At 44.6% G+C, this 17446-nt stretch overlaps 1 long non-coding RNA gene across 2 annotated transcripts; it reads right to left on the reverse strand.

Annotated features, from left to right (window-relative positions):
* Positions 1 to 596: 596 nt before the first annotated feature.
* On the reverse strand, positions 597 to 12660 carry LOC109273207 (uncharacterized). 2 transcript variants are annotated; one of them, XR_002082913.2, is made up of 4 exons: positions 12459 to 12660; positions 6653 to 6803; positions 4623 to 4781; positions 597 to 794 (listed from the first exon to the last, which is right to left on the reverse strand). It is a non-coding gene; the product is annotated as an uncharacterized LOC109273207 (long non-coding RNA). The 2 variants fall into 2 exon arrangements; XR_002082914.2 differs by lacking the exon at positions 12459 to 12660 and adding an exon at positions 11675 to 11754.
* Positions 12661 to 17446: the final 4786 nt, after the last annotated feature.

A 17446-nucleotide genomic window follows, 5' to 3' on the forward strand; every position in this document is an offset into this window, starting at 1 on the left:
GTGGTAGTCGCAACAGCAAAATGACCACCCCTGGCGGCCCAGGTGGGTGCATTCCACCCTCTGTCCTGTTTGTCCTACCACAGCCCTAGGCGGCGAGGAATCCCCTGGGGGAACTCTCTTATTCTCTCCTGCTCAGGAGGAAACCAGGGCTAAGAAAGACCAAGGGCTGCACAGCTAACTAGTGGCTAAAATGGAAAACACACTCCAGTCTAACCAAAGCCTGCCATTCTCCCACATCTGACCCATCACTTGGCCCTACCTCTGATACGCCCCGTCTCACCCTGCGCTCCCCTGCTTCTCCTCCAAAGCTTAGCGAGAGCCAGACAGACGCAACAAATGTGGAGAATGGCATTCACCTCTCGCACAGACTGGGAGGGAGGGAGCGGCCCCCAAAAGCAGGGGCCTAGGTGTGTTTTGCTCAGCCCTGAGTAGGGCCATCCTACACCTGTTGATCCAGATGAAGAGAGAAAAAGCCAGACCTCCCCATTCCTCCCTGATTGTGTCATCCTGAGCAGCACCGTCCAATCAAAATATCATCCAAGCTATGTGTTATGACTTTCTAGTTACCAGATCTTTAAAAGGAAAAAGAGGTGAAGTTAATTAACAGTATGTTTTATTTAATCAAATCTATCCAAAACAGTACTATTTCAAGACGTAATCAACATAAAATATTATTGAGATACTGCATGTCCTTTTTTTTTGTATTAAGTCTTCAGAAACCGATGTGCTCGTTATACTTGCTCAACTGGGACTAGCACACATGAGTCGTGGCTGCCATATTGGATGGTGTAGACCTACAGGGCAGGAAAATACTTAAACGAATACGCACGCTCCATGATGAGAAGGGTTTTTTAACTGTCATACAGGGAGGTTGACTTTTTTTATTTACAGTTCTATGAATTTTAACACACGTATGGATTCATGTAACCATCACCATAATCAGGATACAGAGCAGTTCCATCCCACCAAAGAATTCCATCCTCCACCCATGCCAATGGTTTTTCCGTGCCAAACTTTCCATCCTCCCCCAGTCCTGGTACACATGGAATCATACGGTAGGTAACGTTTTGAGACTGGCTTCGTTCACTCAGCGTGATCCCTCCGAGATTCATCCAAGTTTGTTGTGTGCCTCGATGCTTCGTTCCTTTTTACTACTGAGTTTTAGCACAATGTATATATATATATACACCACAATCTTGCATATCCATTCAGCTGCCGACGGATGTTGGAAGTGTTTCCAGTTTGGGATAATTATGATCAGAGCTGCTGTAAATATGTGCACAGGATTTGTGTAAACATAAGTTTTCATTTCATATCTCAGGAATGGAGTTGCTGGGCCACGTGGTAAGTATATGTTTAACTTCATAAGAAACCACCAAATTGTCTTCCAGAGTAGTTGAACTATGTCTTATTCCCATCAGCAATGTGGGAGAGTTCCAGCTGCTCGGCATCCTTTTCTGCACTTGATGTTGTCCGTATTTTTATTTCAGCCGTTATGATAGGTATGTAGTTGTGTCTCGTTATGGCTTTAATTTGCTTTTGCTTAATGCCTGATGGTGTCGACATCTTTTAATGTGCCTCTGTGCCCCTCCATACGTCCTCTATGGTAATATGTCTGTTCACATCTTTTACCCATTTTTAAATTAGGTTGTGTGTTTTTAAGGTTTTGTATATTCTAAATACAAGACCTTTGTCGGATATGTGATTTGTATAATATTTTCTCCCAGTCCCTAGGTTGCCATTTTATTCTCTTAACACTGTCTTTCACCGAGCAGAAGTTTTCAATTTTGATAATGTTCAACTTAACAATTTTTTCTTTTATGGACTTTGCTTTTGTTATCAAGCACTCTTTTGCCCAACCCCAGGTCATGGAGATGTTCTCATATTCAGTCTCTGAACAACAAATCACATGTTTCATATGCAAGGGGTTGAAACTCCTTAAAGAAGTTCAGCTGTGGGTTTTAGTTGTGAAAATCTACCTTGTCATGTGGATTCATTCATCCACTCCGAAGATATTTAGTAAGTGCAAAGTCATCACTAGTAAAGCAGAGATGATTAAAGTTTGGCTCAGGATAGTGGCTGCCATGAATTGAAGATCTAGGGCCAATGGCCATGTCAATATCCTCTGCACCCTCAAATCTGGCGTTACTATCCTCATTTTATAAGAGAAGAACCTAGAGCTTAGAAAAGATAAGTAATTTTCCAGTAACACAGGCAAGTGGCAATAGAGTTAGGATCAGCTGATTCCAAAGCCCTCAGGTATGGGAGGGTTCTTTGGTTTCTAGCAACCGAAGGGGTAAATAATAACAATAATTAATAATAATAATAATAAAGAAGTAATCCACAGGTATTTTATAGAACCAATCCAATGGTTCAAGAACCAAATCTTGAAAGGGGGAAAAAATAAGGAAGTTCAAAGATCTAGGTAGCAGAAAACATATATATGTTAATGTTCAGACATCCTCTTTGAATGAAGCATCTTCAACTAGTTTCAGCCTTTTCATGTGTCCTCTCTAGATTGAAGTTCCCTGGAACAATCATCTGACTGACCTGTCATGGGTCACGAGACCATCTTTTGACCAAGAAATGACGCAACACCTGGTTTGATGGTCGCATCACAACTGTGTCCAATTAGGGGCCTAGTCCCCTTTCCTTGTTGAGATGAAAACTCAGGTACTATTACTGCAGAAAAAGGGAAGAATGGATCCTGAGAAGACAAAAACCACAGAGGCCCACAATGGCAGCCTTCAAAATTTTTGAGCATGATCCATGTTGAGAAATATATTTCACCAGCACGTGAGCATATTCACACATGACTGAAATGAAGTTTTCATATAACAGTAGGTACCCTTACAACGAGTAGCATACTTTACTATGGCACATTCGCTTCCTTTCATTTTTTAAAAATGGATGTTGCAGGGCACCGAGGTGGTTCAGTTGGCTGAAAGTCCGACTCTTGATTTCAGATCAGATCATGATCTCACGGTTCATGGGACCGGGCCCCATATCAGGCTCTGTGCTGACAGCATGGAGTGTGCTTGGGGTTCTCTCTCTCCCTCTCTGCCCCTTCCCCACTCACAGACTCACTCTCTCTCTCTCCCTCTCTTTCTCAAAATCAGTGAATAAAAATGGACGTTGTAACTCCCTCATGGGTCACAATCTACAGATTGTGAAGCATTGTACTTACCGTGCTTTCCTTCCCCTCTCCATCCATGAAGACCCCAGGAGGGAAGTGAGACAAGGAAGGAAGGAAAGCCAGCAGAGGGTTCATGATGAGGGGCTTGTCACTGTGGCATGTGGGGCTCAGTCACACAGGAGACTTTCTAAGAAACTGTGCAGAACATGCCTGAGGACTGTTCCACTGAAGGGCAGGGAAGCTGGGGTGTTCATCTGCTAACTGACATTCCTCCATATGAAGGTGGCACCCAAGCCATTAATTTCCCAATACTTCCAGCCCTCCATCAAGTGAGGGCCAAGCTCCCAAGGCCAGAGAACACCCCCAAGCAGAGAGGGGCAGGAAGCTTCAGACTGTATGGGAATTATCTTTAGAAGACCTCTGGGTGGATCAAGAGTATAGTTTGACAGTGTCCTCCAAGACGTAACTGGGAGGAAGAAGGACTAACTCGGAAAGCCATTTTCAGCCATAAACACCTGCTTCCCTTCCCGAGCCACACGTCACAGTCAGGCACATCCTGCCCCGATCCCCTGATTTCTAAATTCACCATGTTCATCCTGGCCTGGCTGCCCGGTTCCCTGCTTCAGCACTGCTGAATGCAGACAGGAAATCTGCCCATCTGGTTCGCCAGCCCTACCTGGACCCACTGATTCTCAGTCACTGTCCCAGAGAATGTCTCGATTTCAGCCAATCATCTCTGCCACAACATTTCAGTAAATCTTTACCCACCCTTCCCCTCCCCTTAGTGCCAGGAGAGAATATGTCCCCGCTCCTGTCAAGATGCCAGTGAAAACAAATATCCTGGGCTCAGGGAGGGATCCGGCACACAAACCTTGATTAATCATCTGCCTTTTGTCAGATTAAAACACAGAAGACAAACTGACTTTTGGAGTCGGGTCCAATGGGATGGGAATCGAAGCAGCACTGGGTTCGGAGAGCAAAGCCTTACTCAGCAATGTCTGAGGGCAGTGGGTTTTCACCCAGGCTGCACCAGTCACCTGAGGAGCTTTTAGAGCATACTGATTCCCACTGGGAGATGGGGTGGATCCCAGGGATCCGTAAGTGTTTTCAATCCCCCAGATTGTAATACACAGGAAGTACAAATGGGACAAGAAGGAGGAAATAATTTTCCTTGGGGTGGTTTTCTTTTTGAGCTAACCTTTGTATCTCATCGAATTATCTCAATAATGCTACAGTAGCCTCCCTTATCTGCGAGGGATATGTTCCAAGATGCTTGGCAGATGCCTGAAACCACAGTTAGTACCAAATTCTATATACACTATGTTTTTTCTGTGCCTACATAGCCATGATAAAGTTCAATTCATAAATTAGGCACAGTAAGAGATTAAGAACAATAATCTAATAGAACTATAGCAATATACTGTAATAAAAGTTATATGAATGTGACCGATCTCTCTTTCAAAATATCTTACTGTCCTATACTCACCTTTCTTGTGACGATGTGAGATGATAAAATGCCTGTGTGAGGAGACGAAGTGAGGGAGCAACGTGTGCATTTCGACATAGTGTTAGGCTACTTGTGACTTTCTGATTATCCGTCAGAAGGGGGACCCCTCGTTTCCAAACCGCTGTTGACTGCAGGTAACTGAAACGGCAGAAAGCAAAACCAAGGATAAGGGGGAAGGACTGTTTACATTATGGATTACTGTACCCATCTCAAAGGTGAGAAGACTGAGGCTGAGGGAAACCAAGTAACTCACCCAGGTCCCCATTGTTATGAGCGAAAAGACCACCATCACCATGCAGGATGGAGTCCGAAGGCCACGACTCCTTCTACCCCGCCGTGCTATCCCCCGAGTAAGATTTTAAGAAGATTAATGATGAAAGGAAGGGAGCAGGAAAACATTTGAGGACAAGAGTGTCACTGGATAAATCAAGACTGGGCCAGGGGAGGCATGTGGGAAGGGCTCTGGAGGCAGGGCAAGCCCTAGATACCTGCTTCAGGAGAAATGAGGCAAAGCCACCAAAGGGGAGGCTGAGTACCAGCTACCCTGCCCTGTCCCAGTGTCCCCTGAGGCTGGCCCTGGTCTCAAGGAAGTCTTGCATTCACAGTTAGCTCAATGGGCCAATTTCTCATCAGACCTGAACTATGACACGGAGCGCCCCAGCCCACCAGCCCATGTGAACCTTCCCCCTCTTGTCCCCGCCTCCAGGCTGACTACATTCAGCTGCGAGAATAAGCCGACATCCGGCGGCCAGCCTTTCCCCATTTCCGCCCTTGATTTCTCTATTCTCTGTGACTGCCTGGCTCTCCAGGCTCAGAGGCCCATCTGGTTGAAGGGACGTCCTGCTGTTTCCAGCCTCCTCTGGGACTGCTCAAAGACAAGGGAAACCCTATCCGTCTCTACTCCTCTGTGTCTGCTCCATGAAACGGAATTTTATTTAAGCATCACATTTGGGGAGGGAAAAGGAACTTCAGTCTGTTCTTTCTTGATTGTATGTTTCAGCAACAAGATGCCCAATAAATTAAGGCAATCTTCGGAGGGAAAACTTCAAAACCAAGGTCTCCCCAGCACGCTGTGCTTCCCAAGTCCACGAGCGTCTTTCAGAAAATCCTGGAAAACTATAGGGCTGGAAGGGGAGGCTGAAGGCCCACATGGGAGAGCAACCTGCCCGATATCATGGCCTGAGGTGACAGCAGACGAGGGCGAGGGTCTGGAACCTGGGGCTTTGACCTCCTGTCTCCAGATGGAGTGTTACTGGCAGCGACTGAGGAAACACAGAAAAGCAGCAGACTGAAGGTGGTCTCCCTTGGGCCCACCACGATCCATGTTGAGGAATATATTTCGCCAACATGTGGGCACATACACTCATGGCTGAAACGTGTGTGTAGAAAGTACAGCCGGTGCCAAGAAAAACAGCGAATGGAAAACATGCAGGCTCAGCCCCAAGTGTGAAGCAAACAAAGTGATCCTCACTATTTACCAACCCGTCCCTCCCAAGTTGACTGATCGGAGGGGGCCACCATACGACACGACTCCAGGGGGCATACCGCACTCTGTACCGTGAATCTGTGTTTTAGAAAGGCAGAAGAGAAGAGCTGAAATATTAGCTGTTATTTTTCTCGCTCTGCATTAACAGCAGGAACCGAGGCATTAATTGATAACTACAGGATTCATTAAAAACAAATAGTAACTTAAGAACAACCCCGGGAGACTTGGCTTTCGAGATACAAAAGAACGAATCTATAAAAGCAAGTTAATCACCAAGATGCCTGAAAGGACGTCCAGAAGGAGCGGACTTAAGCACACACAGGTGTTGGCTGTGGTAGGCATTGTTCTCAGTGCTTTGTGTACATCGAGTCTCCCAACAACCGTATGACATGGTTACTATTATTATCACCCATTTTACAGATGGGGGGACTGAGGGGTACACCTATCAACTTGCAAATCACATAGCCAGGAAGTGGCCAGGCGTGATTCAAAGGCTGCCAACGCTGTGTGCTCGACTATTTACCACATCGCCCTTTGCAGGAGCCGGCTAATCAATGTTACTTGCTATCAGGAGCTGGGGGCAATTGACTCCTCTTGCTCTCGCGTCAGTGCAGGTAAGGAGCGTGAAGTTTGCAGAGGGGCCACAGTGAGGAAGCCATCCTGCTCCAGGAGATCTGGGAAGGAAAGAGGATGTCGTAGCAGGGAAGCACAGGTCTGGACAAGAGTCTCAGCATCCCCGAATATTGACATGGGAGCCTCTGGGAATCCTCCCTTATCCCCAGGCCCAACCTTCTTCAGGGTGAGGCGTGAAAAGAAGGAAGAAAGTGCTTTAGCTCCTCCCTTGGAGGCCCAACAGAGTAACAATTCTGAGTAACTTGGGACCTCCTCCACTTCTGAAGCCAGTAAGGAGAGAAGAGATACTTCTTTTTCTTTTTAAGGAAGAAATTCTTTTTTTTTTTTAAGTTTATTTATTTTGAGAAAGAGAGAGAGTACCCACGTGCATGCCAGCAATCAGGGGAGGAGCAGAGAGAGGGAGAGAGAAATCCACGCTGTCAGCACACAGGCCTTGATCCCATGAACTGTGAGATCGTGACCTGAGCTGAAATCAAGAGTCAGTTGTTCAACCAACTGAGCCACCCAGGCGAGATACATTTTAATTCATTGCTCTCTGCTACCTGGAGCAATTTACTTAATGCCTTCCAGCCTCAGTTTCCTCACCTCTACCCTAGAGTTCCCGCCTGCCACACTTACCTTAATTAACTTGAGTTGGCTGGTGAAAGGGCTTAACACAACGCTTACCGCCGCTAAAAGACCAGCTGAACCGATGAGTGACCGTTCTCTTCTGCCCCTTTGGGATAAAAGGGCACAGTTAAATTCCTACCCAATACTCCTAATTTTTCTTTCCCAACAGACCCCTGATTTGATGCAGGGCTTCGATATGGCCAAATAAGAGGATGGCCTTCCCAGGTTCCTTTGTGAGTAGGAGTGGCCATATTTCAGTTCTGGCAAATGAGATGTAAGGAGAAGACTATTTGTGGGTAGAGGACTTCCAGGACATTAGTTACCTCCCAAAAAACAGGGGGAACAAACTCAGCTAGGATTTCCCTCTACCCTTCCCTCTCCTTCCTTCTGAAGGTATAGCAGCCAACTTTCTGCCATCAGGACAAAAACCACAGGCTGACGGCCTGGGTGGTTCAGTCAGTTAAGCCTCCAACTCTTGATTTCAACTCAGGTCATAATCTCACGGTCTGTGAGATTGAGCCCCATGTCGAGCTCTGCACTGACCTGCTTGGGATTCTCTCTCACTCTCTCTCTCTCTCTCTCTCTCTCTCTCTCTCTCTCTCACTCTCTGCCCCTCCCAGCTCATGCTCTCATTCACTCTCTCTCAAAATAAATAAACTTTAAAAAGAAAAAAAAAAAAACCCACAGGCTTATGGCAAAAACAGAGGAGCCTGGCTCCTAAATAACATCCCAATTCTTGACTCCCTGCCTCTTGGTTTGTCATGTTAGAAAAATAAACTCTTATCAGGTTTTCCATTATTTGTAGCTAAACACATTCCTAACTGATATTTACCAATTTCAGTTTGATATATTGAAACAAACAAAATACAGTGTTTGCCTAAGGTCATATCATGAATTGATTGATGGCAAATCCAGGCCTGATGAGTATCTTGAGTATCTTAAATTCCCACTCCAAATATTCTCCTAATAGACTACATGCCCATGAAAATCATATTTATGGCGAGAATCAGAATGAGCAATTATAAAATATTTATATGGAAGCCAGTTGTGCCCATGTATAAGAAACTCCCATCAGAGCACCTGGATGGCTCAGTTGGTTAAGCGTCGGACTGTTGATCTCAGCTCAAGTATGATCTCACGGCTCCTGGGTTCGAGCCCCATGTCGGATTCTTGGGGTTCTGTGTCTCCCTCTCTCTGCCCCTCCCCCGCTCTCTCTCGTTCTCTCAAAATAAATAAGTAAAGTTTAAAAAGAGAAAAAAAATGAACTCCTATCTAGAAATTTAAGTAGCCAAATTTATTTTTGAAAACCGTGGATTTCATTTAATCTGTGCAAGTGGCCTTTCAGTCTTGGGGCAAATCACGCAAGGAGCTGACCACCTACAGAGCCTGACTTCACCCCTCGGTAAACACAAGGAAGTACCTTTGCACATCACACTGTGAACTCAAACCCTAAAGAGCCGTCTGCCCTGAAATCTATCCTAAAGAAGATACTGAATTTGCAAAAGCAATGCTTTTGAACCACTAATAAATATTTTATAAGCCGATCACTTAGGAAGTCAGGACTGAAAAGCACTCTTATATAAATATAATCTTTGCATGGCAAAATTGTTTGAGCTTAAGGATATCATCTGCCTTGGATTGTTGTAATTTAATGAAAACTGCTGGACTCGAAAAAACGCAATTAATAAAATCATATTCAAATGTTCTTGCTGTGAATCTGTATCTGCAATAAAGCTGCAGGGTGTGAGTTTGGTCAGAATCTCTGGAACTTCAGGATCCCTGGGAGACGGAAGCCTATTCCTTTCCTTGGGACAAGCTATGTCCTTGGAACTATCCAGGTGGATGTAGGTAGCGGTGCTTAGAACTTAATTCTGCCACCAAGCAGTTAGACACCAAGCAAGATGGCTTCATAGAGATTCCCCCAGTGGCCGTGGCTGTGCTCATGTCCCTGTTCCCCTGGACAGATCCAGGTTGTCCAGTGTAAAAACAATGTTGGGCCAGATTCTCTCTCGTGGGAAGTCAAGACATAAACAAGAAGTCATAGTGATGGGAGGTTTTTACACCCAAGTCACATGGCTGTCAGCAAATGAGAAAGTGAGCCCACCGAATGCTGCCGGCAGCTCAGGTCCCGGGGGCTTGTCTAGTTCTTGCCCTTCCTAGGACGGGCTGATTCTGTGAGCTCTCCCAGCACTTTTCCAAGAAATACTTCATTTTAAACTTGAGCTAGATGGAATCAGTTCCTGCTGCTTAAAGAAAAAGTATCTTCGCGAATACATTTGACATTATTATGCACTTATTTGTAAGGTCACAGAATCAGAAAGACTAGCTCCTTCCCACATCCAAACAGAAATAAGCAGTCCTACTCTTGAAAAGACAGGAGGTGACAAGAGGGGGTGCCTGGGTGGCTCAGTCAGTTAAGTGTCCGACTCTTGATCTCGGCTCAGGTCACGATCTCGCAGTTGGTGGGTTCGAGCCCCACGTTGGGCTCTGTGCTGACAGCTCAGAGCCTGTTGGGGATTCTGGCTCCCTCTCTCTGCCCCTCCCCCCACCTCTCTCTCAAAATAAATAAATAGACTCTTTAAAGAAAAGGAAGTGACAGGGAATCTCTACCCTAGTGTCTCTAGGCCTCTCAGGACAGTAGTTTCAACATCTGCCCTCATACTATGCGCCAAACTCTTCTTTGCCTTGTCCCTTCTCCTCCCTGCTGTGGTGCCAGCAGTGTGGCAAGTGGTTCAGGGTGTGGGCTTTGGAGCCGGACCCCCTGCGTTGGAGACCTGACACTGACGCTTCTAGCTGTGGGACTTAGACTATTGTCTGACCTCTCCAGGCCTCAGTTTCCCCATCTGGAAAGAGGGGAAGACACCACAGCACTTACTTCGTGGGGTTGTCATGAGGACTGAGTTAACCCAGATGAGTGCTCAGAATAGCACCCCATCCCTAACTCCTCCACATTTCTCCTCCCGTATCCCAGGCACACCAGCCTGCCTTTCAGAGACGTGTACTCTTCTTCCCACCTGGGAATCTCACCCCACCCAGACCGGTTCCCTCGCATGCTCCCCATTCCCACCTAGTGATATATTGCAAAAAAAAAAAAAAAAAAAAAAAAATGGGCCTGGTTCTCCACCCCTCTCTGTATCCGCACTCACCGTATGCTCTGTGATTTCACAGCCCTTCCCATCCGGAGTCTGTGTTCCCTGTCCCTTGGTCCTGGGCTTGCTTTAGCTAATAGAATGCAGCAGACGTGACCTTCACCAGTTTGGAGACTGGGCCTCAAGAGACCTGGCGTGTGTCCAAGCTCCCTCTCAGACCCCTGCCCGGCCACAAACCCAGGCTGGCCGACTAGATGATGAGACACAAGTGTGCCAGTCTCCACCCTCACCCCAGCCTACAACCAACCAGTCCCCTTGAGTGGGGGCACCTCCTCGCTGACCAGCATCCGACCATAGATGCGTGATGCTCTCCATGGCCCCGCTGAGACTAGAAGGACTGTCCAGGGGAACCCAGCCCAAAGTGTCAACTCACTGCACTGAAAACTACATGAGGGTTTGCTGTCTCAAGGCACTACGTTTGGGGTGGGTTGCTATGTTGTAAACGCTTACTGATAACACACCCTCTTTAGGCCCGGCTTCTTCGATGATATAACTGACATAAGGAGTAATGAGACCTACCTCCTAAAATAAGCGTGAAGATTATGTGACATAATGCTTGTAAAGTGCCTATGTGACATCACCCAACTGTTAACTACCACTGACACATTAATGATTCTTTGCCTCTTGTCTATAAATGGGGAAATAATATCTAATGAATAGGGTTGCTGTGAGGAATTGAGAAAATACGTGTCATGCGCTCAGCACCGTCTTAGACACAGATCAGCAGTAAATGGTTATAATTGACTTGTTAACATACTATTGCACAGGCTTGACTCGTTCATTCTCTTCCCTGGCCCTTAGACACAGTCCACCACCACCATCTCTTCGCCTACCCCTAGCTTCAGTTTTCTCGCCTTGATGATTAGACCTGGCCTCCCAGCCTCACCTTGGGGCAGCCCCAGGCGGCACGGCCCCGGTCGTGGGAGGAGGCATCAGAACCCAGGGCAGGAAGGTCACCTTTAGTCTCTGGGACTCGTTGAACTTCGGCCCTGTGCGGACCTTTGCCACTAGGGGGCCGCCTCCCCCTCCAGCCACACAGAAAGCCGGGGTCAGCCCGTGGCTCCTTTCTGGTTCTGCGACGCACCGCCCACCTTGTCTCTGGGCCGCTGGGGGGCCCATTGAATTGGGGCCACACCCGCACTGTGATCACGCACCTGTCCACAGACCATCTCTGCCGACCGGGAGCCACCCCACCCCCAGCCAGCCTGCAGAGACACTGGTGGCGATACTTGCCCAGCTCCGGGCAACCTCTCAACCTACGTGAGTGGTTTCATAATTCATGTCTGCCCATCAGCGGACAGATTTAGCCTGCTGCCTGCTGAGTCTGGAAATACTGAATATTAAAATATCCCAGCTCGCCCTTCTGACGCCCTCGCCTCTCTCAGATTCGCATGCAGTTGGTTGCACAAACAATCCCAGAGACACACATCAATTTGTCAATTAAGGATTTTGAGTACTCACATGTGTAACTTTCATTGAAACAGGGAAAGGAATATTCAAGGCCCCGGGTTTAGGTGCCTGACCTTGGAGAAGGCCTAGTGCTCTTGCTTCAGAGCCAGCAGCGTATTTTCCACCGCCCCACATTGCTGCCCAAACTCCCTGGCCCGTTTTGTAGCACCATGCAATAAAGGGATGCAGGAATCCTAAAGGATTTTACTGAGCAAAGTAAAGCAAAAGACCTCTCCATCCACCCAGAACAGCAATAGAGAGGCTCCCAGGAATTAAAACCGACCATTATCCGAGGATTGAGGAAGCAGAGAGAATCTTTCATATTTGGTAAAGAGGTGTGTGTGTGTGTGTGTGTGTGTAATGTCACACCCCCTACCAAAACTCTAGCCAACTTCCCTCATGCACATCAAAGACTACCAAGTATTTCCCACCTTCGATGTTGAGTTTTTAAAACTTTTACTAAAAAAATTTCTAGGCTAATACACCCACCTTTGCTGTGATATCCAGTAGTGGCTAACTGCAAAAGTCAGTTTAGGATTTCAGGGAAAGGAGGTGGGAATTTCCCACAGATTGAAAATAGAGGAAGGAGTTTCCTCTTTCTCTCCTGGCAGATTTCATTGTTTCCTCTAGGAGGAATTTGGTGAGCCTCTAAAGCAGGCTCCAGGTACTGAGCAAAACTCAGAAGGAGCCATTGTTACCTCTTAGAGAGCATGATCTAATTAAAGGGGCAAGAACTCCGTGGGGGAAATGACGGATAAAATCCAGGCAACACAGGGAGCATGTGCGGTAACTTAACGTAAGCACTGTAGTGGGCAGAGTACGGGTCTCCACAGAGGGAATCTGAAATTCCTCTATAACATATTCAGCAGGAGAGTACTTGAGGTCAGGCAAACCTGGGTTCGAGCCCTGACTCTGCCATTCACTATGGGACTTTGGACAGTGTACTGATTCCCTCTGGAGCCTCAGTTTCCTCACCCATAAAGTGGGTATAACAATACCCACTTCAGAAGCTTGTCATAAGGGTTCACTTAGGCCTTCTTTAGGGCATTTTTCCTCCAATGCTTCATTAGGAACTTCACCTGATCTTAACCTAAAAATGATTTAATCACAGCTGATGGATAAATTGCTAATTGGATTAGTAAACAGTTAAACTAAGCATGATGGCTAACTGTAAACAGGTGGGCTTTGCCCAACGCCTCTCCCCTCGCTGAGAGAGGTCACAATATTCTCTTTTCAAAGGTGCCCTGCCAGGAATCCAGGAATATCCATTGTATTAGTTTGCCGTTGCTGCTCTAATATAGTACCATGAACTTGGTTGCTCAAAACAACACAAGTTTATTATCTTATAGTTCTAGAAGTCAAAAGTCCAAATTGAGTCTCAGTGAACTCAAAATCAGAGTATTGGCAGTGCTGAATTCTTTCTAGAGGCCCTGAGGGAGAATCTATTTCCTTGCCTTCTTCAGCTTCTAGAGCATTCCTTGGCTTGTGGTCCTTCTTCTGTCTTCAAAACCAGCAGCATCGGGCTTCATCTTTCTCGTGCTGACATCTCTTCTCCCCTGCCTCCCTTTTCCAGTTAAGGACTTGGGACAGCACTGGGCCTATTGGATAATCCAGGATAATAATCCTATCTCAAGGTAAACAGATTAACAACCTTAATTCCATGGGCCTTAAGTGCCCTTTACCACGTGATCTTACATATTCACGAATTCTGGGGGCCCGGGAGGTAGACATCCAGAGGGGTCATTGTTCTGCCTATGATACCTAAAGGTGTTCCAGAGACAGGCAGAGAGGAGCTGGTCCACTTCCCATCAGTGGTGGTGACTGAGCAACCTTGTGGGGATGAGAAGGGTACTTACTGGTCAGGGGGTCAGGAGGTATGAGGTCTGGCCTGACTTGGCTACTCATTGCTAAAAACTTTAGGCAATTCACCCTTTTCTAGGTATCAGCTCCTCATCTGTAAAACAAACTACCCCTGCCTACTGCCCCTCTATCTTCAAGAAGGCTCGAATGTAATCCTCCTGAAAGCGTCCTATGGACCAGGCAGTGTGGAGGATGCTGAGGCGTGGAGAATGCCACACCTGCCTCCGGGGAGCTCACACTCCAAGGTGTCATCACCTGACCAATATTCATTATTCTCCTCTCCACACGCCTCAGATGTGCCTACAGATTGTAGTTTCCTTGTCATCAGGAGCTCTGAGATACACATCCAATGCCAAAAGATTAAAAAGAATTTTATCCAAATATTTTATTTGAATTTTCCTCTAATTTACCTTCATTGTCAAATATTTTACTACTAATAAAGATTCTTTAAATATTTCCAAATCCATTTTATGAAGCCAGCATTGCCCTGATACCAAGACCAGATAGGGACACAACAATCAACCAATCAATCAGTAAATAAATAAGCAAACAAACAAACAAACAAACAAATAAATAAGTATACAGGCCAATATCCTTGATAAACAGATGTAAAAATCTTCAACAAAATATTAGCAAGCCATATTTAATACTTTAAGAGAATCATAACTATGATCAAGTGGGATTTATGTCAAAGATGCAAGAATGTCTCAACATCCACAAATCAATCAATGTGATACACCACATTAACAAAATGAAGGATAAAAATCATGAGCATCTCAATCGATACAAAAAAAGCATTTGACAAAAGTCAACATCCATCTATGATTTAAAAAGCTCCCAGCAAAGTGGGTATAAACGGAACGTACCTCACCATATAAAAGCCATACGTGACAAGCCCACAGCTATCATCATGCTCAACGGTGAATAACTAAAAGGTTTCCCGCTAAGATCAGGAACAAGACAAGGAGGACTAATCTCGCCACTTTTATTCAACATAGTATTGGAAATCCTAGTCAGACCATTTTGGCAAGAAAAAGAAAGAAAAGATATCCAAATTGGAAAGGAGAAATAAAACTGCCATATTTGCAAATGACATGATTTTTTTTTGACATGATTTTATATATAGGAAACCCTAAAGACTACACAGGGACACACACACACACACACACACACACACACACACATTATAGAACTGCTACATGAATTCGGTAAATTCACAGAGTACAAAATCAATATACAAAAATCAGTTGCATTTCTATACACTAATAACAAATTATCAGAAAGAGAAGAAAACAATCCCATTTACAATTACACCAAAAAAAATACCTACGAATAAATTTAACCATGGAGGTAAAAGATCTGTATACTGAAAATTATACATTAATGAAAGAAATTGAAAATGACACAAAGAAATGGAAAGATATTCCATGCTCATGGATTGGAAGAATTAATCCTGCTTAAAAGTACATATTACCCAAAGCAATCTACAGATGCAATGCAATCCCTATCAAAATTCTGATAATACTTTTCACAGAAGTTTTTTAAAAATCCTAAAATTTGTATGGAACTACAAAAGACCTTAAATAGCCAAAACAATCCTAAGAAAGAATAACAAAGCTGGAGGCATCAGGTTCCCTGATTTCAAACTATATTGCAAAGCTATGGTAATCAAAATTGTATGGTATTGGTATAGAAACAGACACATTAATCAATGGAATGGAATAGAAAGTCCAGAAATAAATCCACACATACATAAGTCAATTAATGTATCATAAAGGAGGCAAGAATATACAATGGGGGAAAGACAATCTCTTCAATAAATGGTGTTGGGAAAACAGGACAGCAACATGCAAAAGAATGAAACTAGCCTACTCTCTGACACCACACACAAAAATTAACTCAAAATGGATTAAAGACTTGAATGTAAGACCTGAAACCATAAGACTCCTAGAAGGAAACACAGGCAGTAAGCTCCTTGACATTAGTCTTGGTGATGATTTTTTTTTTTGGAGCTGACTCTAAAAACCAAGACCATAAAAGATAAATAAATTAGTGGCACTACATCAAAACAAAAAGCTTTTACACAGCAAAGGAAACCATCAACAAAATGAAAAGATAACCTACTAAATGGGAAAAAATATTTTCAAATCATGTATCTGATAGGGGGTTAATATCCAAAGTATATAAAGAACCCATATAACTCAGCATGCCTGGGTGACACGGTCAGTTGGGCCTCCAACTTTGGCTTAGGTCATGATCTCTTGGTTCATGAGTTCGAGCCCCATGTTGGGCTCTACGCTGACAGCTCAGAGCCTGGAGCTTGCTTCAGATTCTGTGTCTCCCTCTTTCTCTGCCCCTCCTCTGCCCATTCTCTCTCTCAAAAAAAAAAAAAAAAAAAAAAAAAAAATATATATATATATATATATATATATATATATATATATAAACACATTAAAAAAAATTTTTTAGGGGCCCTTGGGTGGCTCAGTTGGTTAAGCATCTGACTTCAGCTCAGGTCATGATCTCATGGTCCGTGAGTTTGAGCCCCGCTCGAACTGAGGTCACACTCTGTGCTGTCAGTTCAGAGCCTGGAGCTTGCTTCAGATTCTGTGTCTCCCTCTCTCTCTGCCCCTCCCCCACTCACGCTCTGTCTCTCTATCAAAAAATGAATAAATGTTAAAAAAATTTTATAAAAAAATTTTAATAGCAAAAAAAAAGGTTTGCTTAACAAATGGGTACAGGACCTAAAAATACATTTTTCCAAAGAAGACATACGATGGCCAGCAGGCACATGAAAAGATGTTCAACATCACTAAATATTAGGGAAATGCAAAGCAAAACCACAATGAGGTATCACCACGTTAGAATGGCTAAAATCAAAAAGACAAGAAATAACAAATGTTCATGAGAATGTAGAGAAAAGGGAACCCTTGTGCATTGTTGGTGGGATGGTAAATTGGTGCAGCCACCGTGGGAAACAGTACGAAGGTCCTCAAAAAATTAAAAATAGAACTATCATACGATCCAGCAATTCCACTTCTGGGTATCTATCCAAAGAAGACAAAACACTAAATTGAAGATTTAGGCACCAAAATGTTTGTTTCAGCATTATTGATGATGGTCAAGATATGGAAACAAACTAAATGTCTATCGATGGATGAATAAAGAAGATGTGGTATATATAATAGAATATTACTCAGCCATGAAAAAGAATGAAATCTTGCCATTGTGACAACATGGATGGACCTTGTGTGTTTTATTCTGGGTAAAATAAGTCAGACAGAGAAAGACAAATACTGAATGATTTCACTTATATATGGAATGTAAACAAACAAAACTCATAAATACAGAGGAAAGATGGATGGTTGTCAGAAGAGAGGTGATAGGACGATGGGCAAAATGAGCGAAGGGGGTCAATAGGTACAAACTTCCGGTTATAAAATGAATATGGGGATGTAATAGTCATTGGGAAGGTGAGATTCTAAGCCAAGACTTGAAGGAGGAGGAGGGGCGTATTCTAAGGGACTCTCTGGGGAAAGAACACTTTTAGGCACAGAAATAGCTAAAGCAAAGGGACTAAGGTGGGGCCATGTGACTGAATGGGAGTCAGGAGACCC

Source organism: Panthera pardus, unplaced genomic scaffold (genome assembly GCF_024362965.1).
Source record: "Panthera pardus isolate Hobbes unplaced genomic scaffold, ASM2436296v1 HiC_scaffold_7, whole genome shotgun sequence".
NCBI classification, from domain to species: domain Eukaryota; kingdom Metazoa; phylum Chordata; class Mammalia; order Carnivora; family Felidae; genus Panthera; species Panthera pardus.